The 10,000-nt window shown below is 39.0% G+C and overlaps 1 protein-coding gene and 1 pseudogene across 3 annotated transcripts in view; both read left to right on the forward strand.

Annotated features, from left to right (window-relative positions):
• The first annotated feature begins 8 nt into the window (after positions 1-8).
• On the forward strand, positions 9-1,120 carry LOC138016958 (neuropeptide FF receptor 1-like; annotated as a pseudogene).
• A 3,921-nt stretch (positions 1,121-5,041) lies between these two features.
• LOC138015575 (neuropeptide FF receptor 1-like) overlaps positions 5,042-10,000 on the forward strand; it is a 14,324-nt gene continuing 9,365 nt past the window's right edge. For 2 of the 3 annotated variants that reach the window (XM_068862653.1, XM_068862654.1), the window contains exons 1-3: positions 5,042-5,107; positions 7,383-7,439; positions 8,007-8,045. The gene's annotated coding sequence lies outside the window, so the exon portion shown is untranslated. Of the gene's footprint in view, positions 5,108-7,382; positions 7,440-8,006; positions 8,046-8,607; positions 8,670-10,000 lie in introns of those variants that run through there. The other variant, XM_068862655.1, reaches the window with a different exon arrangement.

The raw sequence follows: 10,000 nt of genomic DNA on the forward strand, positions 1-10,000 counted from the left end.
AATTTTTCTGCAACTTTCTCGCGTCCATCCAAAACTCTTTGTTAGTGTTTCAGTTATGACACACACAGCCATCGCATTGGAAAGATATCGCGTCATTGTTCAACCCTTCAAGAAGCGAATGAACATAAAGGAAGCAAAATTTATCGTGGCGGCCATCTGGTTTTGCTTGTTACATTACAGCTGCCTTACCACAATCTTTAATGTTAGAACTCCAATATCACCGACTAGCAGACAGACGGTTCTGCACAACATATTTCCATCTATCACTGTTCGCCGCGTTTACGAAATTTACCTTGTTCTCATTTTATCGCCCTTCCCTTGGTCATTCAAACTTGGTGTTTATGTTAAGATATTTATTGTTGCCAGGAGCGAATTGTACTTCTCAAAGCCGAGAAGCGGCGAGGAAAGAAGAACTTTATTGAAAGAAGCAGAAAGAAGATTCGCTTAGTTAAGGTTTGTAGTTTTTCTAGTTGCAATTTTTCAGTTCTGTTCGATTCCTCGCGGAATACTGATGCTGATGCGCGAGTTCAAAGGGAATGAATTAGAAACAAACTTGTTTTACTGGTACTCTGACGTCATATTTCTTTTTACCTATTATATCAAGCATATGATAAATCCGGTCATTTTATGGAGCACAAGTAGCGAATTTCGCTTCTGTTGTCAGTAAACAGAATCAGTTTCCAACGTTGAGAATTTTTACTTGGTAAGTTGAATCCGATGTGTGAAATGGCCATAATAGCAGAAAAATTACCAGCATAAGGCTTTTTTGACTTTGAATGCAAAATATGAGAGCCTCTTTTAAAGAAAGACTGAATATTTGAACGCAATTTGTCATGTTCAAGGACCATTTACCAGCCTTGCATTGAAAACCCAAAATAAAAACTAAATTAATTGTCACAATCGAAAAGGTTTTCCGCTCCATAGACTGAATCGCAGCAAGTATAAACTAATGACAATTTCATTTTCAGATTTCGTACTTGATTTGCGAACGGTAAATTAATGGAATTTGGTGCGATAAGAGAACAACATGATATTACAAGGCTTCCTACCGATTAAATGACATCTTTCGTTTAATTTTCGCCATAATCACGTTCTTTCAACTCTTAGGCAGTTTAGGTCACGTTTGAAATATTTCGTACAGTGTTCAGTTGTACTTCGACAAGTCGCACTGATTTTGCGGCTGTTTTTACTGGAAAATTTTATCGCGATTCTGAGAAGTTTACTTGATTTTAGATTAGTACGTACACGATGTAAACGACAAAATTGCAAAAAATGTGTACTGGTAGAAAAAATAAAGTAAAAAAAAAACTGGTGGTGCCCATTTGAACACACCTTTTGTATTTGCTGAATAGCATTATTGCCCATAAGGCATTATATTGTGATTTTGTTGTTTCCTGAGTTCTCTTTTAATTCTCTTTTATTTTTTTCCGATAATTTGGAATTAAATTTTCCAATTTTTTATTGAAACTTCAGACCCTGTGAAGCCTTATAACACTGGGTAGTAAGTAGTAACTGAGTAATAGGTCAAAGAAATGTACATTGTTTCTGCGCAAAATGTAACTTTTTAACCTGATGCCAGCGAAATCTTTTGCTCACTGCGCACCTGTGGCCTTCCTGTGATCTCAAGGAGGCTAAAACCAATTTCGACTCTTTATAATAACTGTACCATTTAGAACGACTGACTCTATCATTGCATCACCAAACTGCGATGTCATATTACCATGTAAAACAACAATTAATGCTCAACAAAATCCTCTAAAAGCACGCCTTGTTTTTAGTCTTTAAATGCATGTATCTCAAAAACGAACTTCGTGACCCCCAATTCAATTGCTGGAAAGTAAACTTTTAATAGAATGCTATCTTCGCAAATTTCATCTTAGCCGGTTAATCACCTTGCATCTATAAACAAAATGGAGGTACCGAGTTCTTTTCCAAAGGGTGTCTTTATATGGCTCTCCTGTTGCTATGGTGGGCTATGCTTCTCAGATGGCGGGCAACGCGCCTTGAATCGCTCCGCGTTTTTGGTGCTCGCTTTAACCTTTATTTTGACTCTGGAGCCTCCTAAGACGTACACGGAGTTCTCTAACAATCATTGGTCGCTATGCAAAGTCCTGAATCTGGACAGGGAATGGTATTCGAGGTTTATTTCGCGAAATTCAACCCAAAGCGCTGAATCTGGACAGGGAGTGGTATTCGATGTTTATTTCGCGAAATTCAACCCAACGTTATTCAAGGTTCATTAGTGCGAGAAACTCAACTCGACGTTATTATAGTATGGAAGGCCGTTGCACCGATTCTTTAAAGTCCGAGTCCGGACCATGCTTATTTGACACGACGCTAGTGGCCTTATATCTCCTACTTCTGGCTGGTGATATTTGCGAGAATCCTAGCCCAGAAACAAGATCTTTTGGTGGCGAAACGAGTAACTTATTAATATTCCTGTCGTAATTTCGAATCGCTCGAATAATTCAAGACCCTTCCATAGACCTGTTACTCGCAACCTTGCTAGTATTCCTATTGTCAACGAGCAATACCGTTGCGCCAGGAGGTATTTACAGATCTGCTGCTTGAATGCAAGATCTATTAAAAACAAATCAGCGGATTTCGCTTGCTATGCTAATTCAACTGGTGCTGACATTTTTCGCTACCACTGAGTCATGGTTGTCTGAAAGGGATATGGCCCACTGAAGCGGAGATTACGCTACCCGGGTACAAATTGCTTGAACAACAGAGAGTTGGAAGAAAAGGTGGAGGGATTGCGTTGTTATTGAACGAAACTATCGATGCGCGGAAAGTGGACAGTGTCGAACGCAGGTCGTTCGAATTTGGCAAATGGATTTTAAAATACGGGTCTAGTAAACTAAGGGTGATTGTGATTTACCGTCCTCCCTATTCTGCTACCCATCCTGTCACTAGAAGCGTGTTTTTGGACCAGTTTTTGGTCTATTTGGAATCTGTTTGTTATGTCTCCTGAGCCACTGCTGATCACTGGTGACTTCAATATCCATGTGAACGTTTCCAGAGACCCCAGACGCCGCTCGTATCCTGGAATAATTGACTTTGATGGGCCTGGAGCAGCCACGTTGACAAGCCTACGCACATCTCTGACCATACGCTGGATCTAGTCATTTACGCGGTGATCGGACTCTTTGCACTGTGTTAAGCCTATAACTGACTACTTGATCTCTGATCATTTTACTGTCTTATGCGATCTCCAGGGTCCCTACTTCATTATGCATACACTCCTTTGTTTCAAGAAAAACAATAGCGATAACCGTAGACGTCCTTTGGGACTGTGGCGCTTTGTTCTTTCTTTTTAGAGGTTTTTTTTCTAAGTCTATATGGACCTTAAAAAAAGTCGGTCGAACTTCTGTCTGAAATACGGAAAATCGAACCTTTTTTCCTGCAATTTCGGCACTTTTCCCGCAATTTTACCCATTTTTTTCAGTTTTAGAATAAGCGCAAGAAGTGGAGTTTCAAGCAATCGTTGTAATAGGGTTCAGATTCGCAAACATAACAAACAAACCAAATAAAAGTACTGTCATAAGAAGTTTAATGGCTACCTGCTCTTTTTATCGTGAAATTGTTCTTCCTGTCTGCTTAAAAATTCGCCGAGACACTGCAAAGGGTATATTTTCTTCCTTTCCTGTATTTAGGATCACGAACGGTGCATTTAGAGGGATTTTGCGATTTATCGCTATTCTAGAGATCGGCAATATGCTCAATGATACTTCCAAGTAAATAGCTTTGGTAGAGATCCATGGATGTTCCCCTACGAGGCATACTTCGTTTCAACTCCCCATCATGTCTTTTCAATGCCCTGCTGTGGGCTCGTTTGTCTGGGTCGACGAAGTTTAGGCGATGGTTAACTGCGGTGAGATGATGTTAGCCCTTGTCTTGTAGGCAGTTGTAAACTTTCCGGCCACAGGTAGCTAGGGCTAATATTTTTTCAAGGAAAGTTTACGGTCAGAAAATTAATATGTTTTCTGGCGGATTGAAGGCTATCCATTGCACGTTTTTCTTGATCATCCCGAAACAGATCCATCTCCCGATGCGGCACTTTGTCTTTGCCAACTGACTGCGTTTTCACACAGGTTTTGGACACGGAAGACGAAAGTAAATTGTTTTCTTTGCACCACTCTATGCACAACTCTGGAAAGGCTATAAAGCAGGGACAATTTCCAAATGATCAAATCTTCCATTGCTGTGACCCTTTTACTTCGGTAGCCATCTTAATTATTACGAAGACACAAGTTTGCTTCAAAAGAAGGGAAATATGAAACGATTTTAATTGCAATGAACTCGTGCATGAAAGTTTCCCATGAAAGATGCACCAATAAGCGGGGTATACTCTTCCACGCAGTGAGCTTATAAGTGTGCCGCACGCACGGGGCATGAAGGAAAAGCAGGTCACAGTTCACAGCAATACTGGAAAACCTAAAACTATCACAGGGACTAACCTTAAGCCTAAACAGTGCCTTTAGTCATAATTAGGGTTACGGTTAGCATTATTAAAGGGATAGGTTGTTTCAAGAGTAGTAAAAGAGGATCTCTTAACGGTAACCTACTACTGTAAGTTCGATTGTAGGTGCTCGGCGCGGCACGTGTATATAATTACGTATCATTGTTATGTAAATAGTCAGCCAGAATTCAAAATAAATATCATTTTCAAGGTGTGAATTAGCAACTTGACACGTTTAGCTCAGTGGTTAAGAACAGGGACAGAAATCCAGAGGTTTACAGTGGGTCGGAGTTCAAGGCAAGCTGCGAGTGACATATCATGGGATAAAATAGCAGAAAAAGCCGAGCGGGGTCTGGAAATAAGAACAAGACGAAGGGATTGAAAGCTGAGACAAAAACGAGTAGCGGTGTGGGCGATGAAGGGAAAGAAGAGAGAGAGGGAGGGAGAGAAAAAATGAGATCCATTTTTATTCATCCCGTAAGTACAAATTACCCATGTATATATTTGGTTCTCTTGGGTATTGTTCTACAAAAGAATAGCGCGAATGAATAATTATTTATTCTGCATGCATAATGAGTAGGGACCTGTACGGAAATCATTCCAAACGGTGTAATAAGCTCCAAAAGGCACAAGAATACACCAGAGGTGAGTCATTTTTATTCACTTTATTGAATGAAAGTTAAATTGAGCATTTTTTAGGCTTTATAATCGACGGTATTTGATTTCCCATACAAAGTCTTATAACGCGTTTAAATTCTCAACGGCTGTCTGTAGTGACGCGAGCTTGGGCTGCCTATAGCTATGATAGAAACGAAACACTAATTCGAAAGATTAGCAAGTAAGGGAAAGTTTCGAATCGTCAAGAAAGTCAATTGATTTCACTCATGAAAGATCAGGTTGGCTTCAGGTGCAGGAGACGTACTAGACCGGGATTAAAAGATACATCTTTGTGAAACTTTTGCTGACCATTTAGCGATGCAATGACTCTCGTCGATGAAAACACGTGCATTTTTAATTTTTTTGTTCCATTCGACGAAAAATGTGTCGATAGTCGTTGAGAATCGTCTCGGGACTTCCAAACACCAGTTTATACTTAAGATTTTAAATGTGTTGTCTCCTACATATAACGCTGTAATGCCACGACAATTGCGGCTGGAGACCAAATCTTTCGTGATTGAAATCAGTGGAACAATTACGAATACGACCAAAAAAGCGACCAAAAGCGTACGGGACTAGTTTAAAGGTCAGACTTTTCCCAGCTCTGGTTGGAGCAGACACAAACAGATATATGCAAGACAGATATTCTTGAATTATTTTCCTCTGATAGTCTGGAAGTCACCCTTCACTGCGTGTGGCAAACTTTGATTGACAACTCTATCCCCTGGGGTCCACGAGACTACTCTGATTGGCCTAGCTCAGCGACCCGTTCTCGGTCGCTAAAATTGGCGCCAATCAAGCATGAAAAGTTCTTCGTTCCGCGCGTATCTAGACGAAGGACTTTTCGAAAGTCTAGGAAAACTGGAGTACCCGGAGATCGATAAACCTCTCGGAACAGAATAGAGAACCAACAAGCTCAACCCACATGTGTAACGCCAAATCTGAGAATCGAATCCGGGCCACTTCGATGGGAGACGAGTGCTCTCACCACTGCGCCATGTACCCCTACTACACTTATTTCGTTCAACCAAGGTGGCCGAAACAAGCGCCATCTTCTTTACAACATTTCGTACGAGGGTTGTGTCGTAAGGTACCATGTGATTAGCTTAACCCTAAATTTAAAACAAACTGAAAAAGAGCGGCGTGTATAGAAACGCTAACTTAGGCTGTGTTCACACTTGGTGCCCGAGCACGGTGCCCGAGTACGATCCTTGCTTGGCACTAATGTGAACGCACCGTCAAGTTTTTCGAGTACACAAGCCAGAATTCGGGCACAGTCCATTTGTCCGAGTACAGGGTCGAAACTTTGTACTCAGGCACTGAAATGGGCACTGATTCCCTGTGTGCACACGTTTTTCATTAGTTCCCTGGCAATTTACCCACAAACCACTGCCGTGTGTACAAGTTCAAGTAAACGTAGTGAGTAAGTGCATGCTCGGTTTATTGAATGGGATCGGGTACCCAGTGTCTGAACACAGCACCATTTTGTGCCGGTGCTCTGGCACTAGTACTCGGGCATCAAGTGTGAACGCAGCCCTAGATTTTTGTTAAAACAACTAGAAACAGCTGCTACAATGCTGCCAAATATTCAATTCAATTCAGTTTTATTTAACTCACACAGAACATTATGTACATGAGGATAATTTTACTAACAATATTATTTTAACAAAATAATGAATGCAATACATATTGTAGAATAGAAAGGAATCAGAATAATTTACATTTCCTATATGAAAAATAAAAGGAAGAAAGTACATAGGAGAAGAAAGAACAATAAACTTGTTAATATTTTATTTCGGTGTAGAGTTGGGACACCTAATTAATAGTTAGTAAACTAATCGAGTAGGTGCCCAAATTAATAGAGTTAAAGTGGTACTATGACGAAAATCACATCTTTCCTATCTAAGCCATTTTGAAACATAAACAAGTAGTCTGCGTCAGAAGAAAACGCTGTTTACTTTTTTCAAATTTATATCTCTTTTCGTTCCAGAGATATTCGAGTATTATTTACTTCGTGTACTAACTACTAACATTAAACTTGCTGGACATATTAACATAAATTACTTACGAATCAAATCTTCGAAAATACGAATCTACAGAACGTACCAATCAAAGACAGACAGTCAGAGCCAACTTCCAGGATTTAGAGCTAGCTGTCTACATTCATTTGTGATTATACCATGCTTTCAGATGCAACAATATAATTATCTATATAATTAAGCTCATTAATTATCAATATTCTTGTTATATCTGTCAATCCTAGCGTTATTAATGTTTTGACGGAGTCTAGAAAAAGGAGTAATGTGCTTTACATCAAGAGGTAAGGAATTTCAAAGTTTAACACCAGGAAAACAAAGAGAACGAATACCATATTGTGCATGTGGTCTGAACTTGGTTTACAAACAGGTCATCATTACTTTGATTGACATGTATAATATGAATGGACAGAAGATATTGGTTTATAATAATCAACAAAACGAGGTGAAGTTAATTTATGAAATCACTGATAAACAAAAGAAAGAATTTATATTATGAATTATATCACAAAATTTTAAAAGATTTGAAGATTTGAGCAAGGGTTGTCAATGCGATGCGTGTCCAGAAAATGTCATAATCCTGACTAAACGCTTTTGCAGTTAGAGGGTAATGTGAAGTGCTAGTTTTCTACCCATATAGACCATGTATAGTATGGAAGCCGTTGCACCGATTCGGTCGTTTTTGTTCGGACCTCGCTGCGCTCCGTCCGTACTGCCACGACCTCGGGCCAATATTCCCCAGTACGGCTGTCGCGCTCGGTTAGTAAGAAGTTAGTACAGTAATTGTACGATTCCTGCGAATAAGTTTTATATACAGTATATTTAACTTTTATTACATGTAATCCTACTAGATCACTGACAAGCCCCAGATGGGGATGTGCTCAATATATGTAAGTATGTTTTATTAATCAATATTGGTAGATCTGATACAAATTTCTTCTAATTTACTGGTATTTTCCTTTGCATTTCTTTGATAAAACCTATGAGGAATATTCAGTACACTGGATTCTGGAGTAAATAGTATATGTTCGAAATAAATTATTGCTTTTCATACATTTCACAGTACCTAGGCTTCTATACTTAAAAGCCTACAGATTTCAGCAAGACATGATTCACTTATCATATATAACATACTTCTTCCATCCATTATATTTCACCCTGATATTTGGGCATTTCAGCAAGAGAAGACGAAAAGAATCATCTCAATTGCAATGTGTTTACGTAGACTTTGTTGACGCACTAGCTCAGACTGTTTACAAGCAATGTTCTCTTTATAGTCTCCGCTTTATCTGCAGGATCAGGCGTAATTCCAAGACGACTGGTCACCTGTTCTAAATTAAGCAGTTCACGTTGCGAATTATCGAGAATTATCAGCATGGTGGTAGCTTTAATCGCAAAAATTGAAATGATTTTAACCAGTCGCGCTCTGTTTTAACTTCCTTTTTTAAAAAGATAGTGTCGCCATAATATCCTGATCAAGGTGCTAAGGAAATTCACGGCACTTCCTAAAATCGGTGAGTGAAATGTGAAGAATTCGAAATACCTTGCTCATTGGCCCTTTTGAAGCAATATTCAACACTAATTATGTCTGACATGTGGACTCCCTTTATCGCGAACTAGTCACGATCATGGCTCTTAGATTACATTTGAGGAAGGTGGCACGTAATACAAAGGTATCTTTCCCAGTGTAAGGACCATGGAGAAAAATAGATCTTAGTTATGGTAATTTGCATATGAAATGTAAATTGAGGCTAGCCGTGCATATTTTTTAAATAATTGGGTTTGTTTTTTTGTAAAAGTGTACATTTACTATTTTTTGCAAAAAACAAAGAAACACAAGTTGTCTTGCACATTAAATATGAGTTAATGTTTACATACATCGAAACAACAGAAATTTAATGTCTTTTCTTTAACCAATATTTCGTCAAGCACCGCCTGATTTCTTCTGAGGGAGTTAAGAGATTTGCCGTTACAATGTTTTTTTAAATTTAAATATAAGCCATAAGAAAGCTAAGCAAAAGATTACAGATAATGTGTATATATGTATATAAATATATATAAGTGGACAGATGGAACTGGATTAAGTGGTCTTGAACATTTTTTGCTTAAATATTCAAACCACTTAATCCAGCTCCCGGGTCTGTTCGTTTGTATTTTACTCTCGTTTAACTATTGAGCACCCTTATAGTCGATGAGGACATCACTCTGGCACTTCTTTTCTTTTGTTTTTACCTTTGGGTTCAAAAGTTTGGCCCTTGTAGATTAGAAACGCGTCTCGGGGTTTGCGCGCGTATAGAGAGTCGTGTATGCCTTTTTAATCAACCGAGTTATTTTTTCAGCGTGGAGGCCGTCCTTTGTCTAGACTAACTAATCAGTGCTAGCGCTGTATGAAGAATTTTCACGATCCCCAAAATTAATCTTAGCTCCAACAAACATCCAACTACCATTTTATGACAAATGTTAACATTGTGGGTCACCTTGTGATTTTTAAACTGAGTTACATCGGTTATTTTTACCGTTTGAAGGATAAGGATTTGCGATTTTGGCTACCCCCTCCCCGATGATTTAATACTTATCCACCTGCTTTTGTGGTCAGTGCACGCTGTGATACATGTGAGACCATGTGATAGCAACAATAGCGAAAATCATATTCTGTGGGGAGATTTTTGACAAAGGGTCCCTTACATGCCAAGAGAAAAATTTCAGATATCGATCGATTTTTGCCATATACCTCTGCGAAATGGTATCCAAACAACCAGTACAGTAAAGCTTTTATATTCTTCTCACCAATTTCGCAAAATTGCCAACGTTTTTCGTTTTCGATGAGCCTATTTGAGTTACGTTC

Source organism: Montipora capricornis, chromosome 9 (genome assembly GCF_036669925.1).
Source record: "Montipora capricornis isolate CH-2021 chromosome 9, ASM3666992v2, whole genome shotgun sequence".
Taxonomy (NCBI): domain Eukaryota; kingdom Metazoa; phylum Cnidaria; class Anthozoa; order Scleractinia; family Acroporidae; genus Montipora; species Montipora capricornis.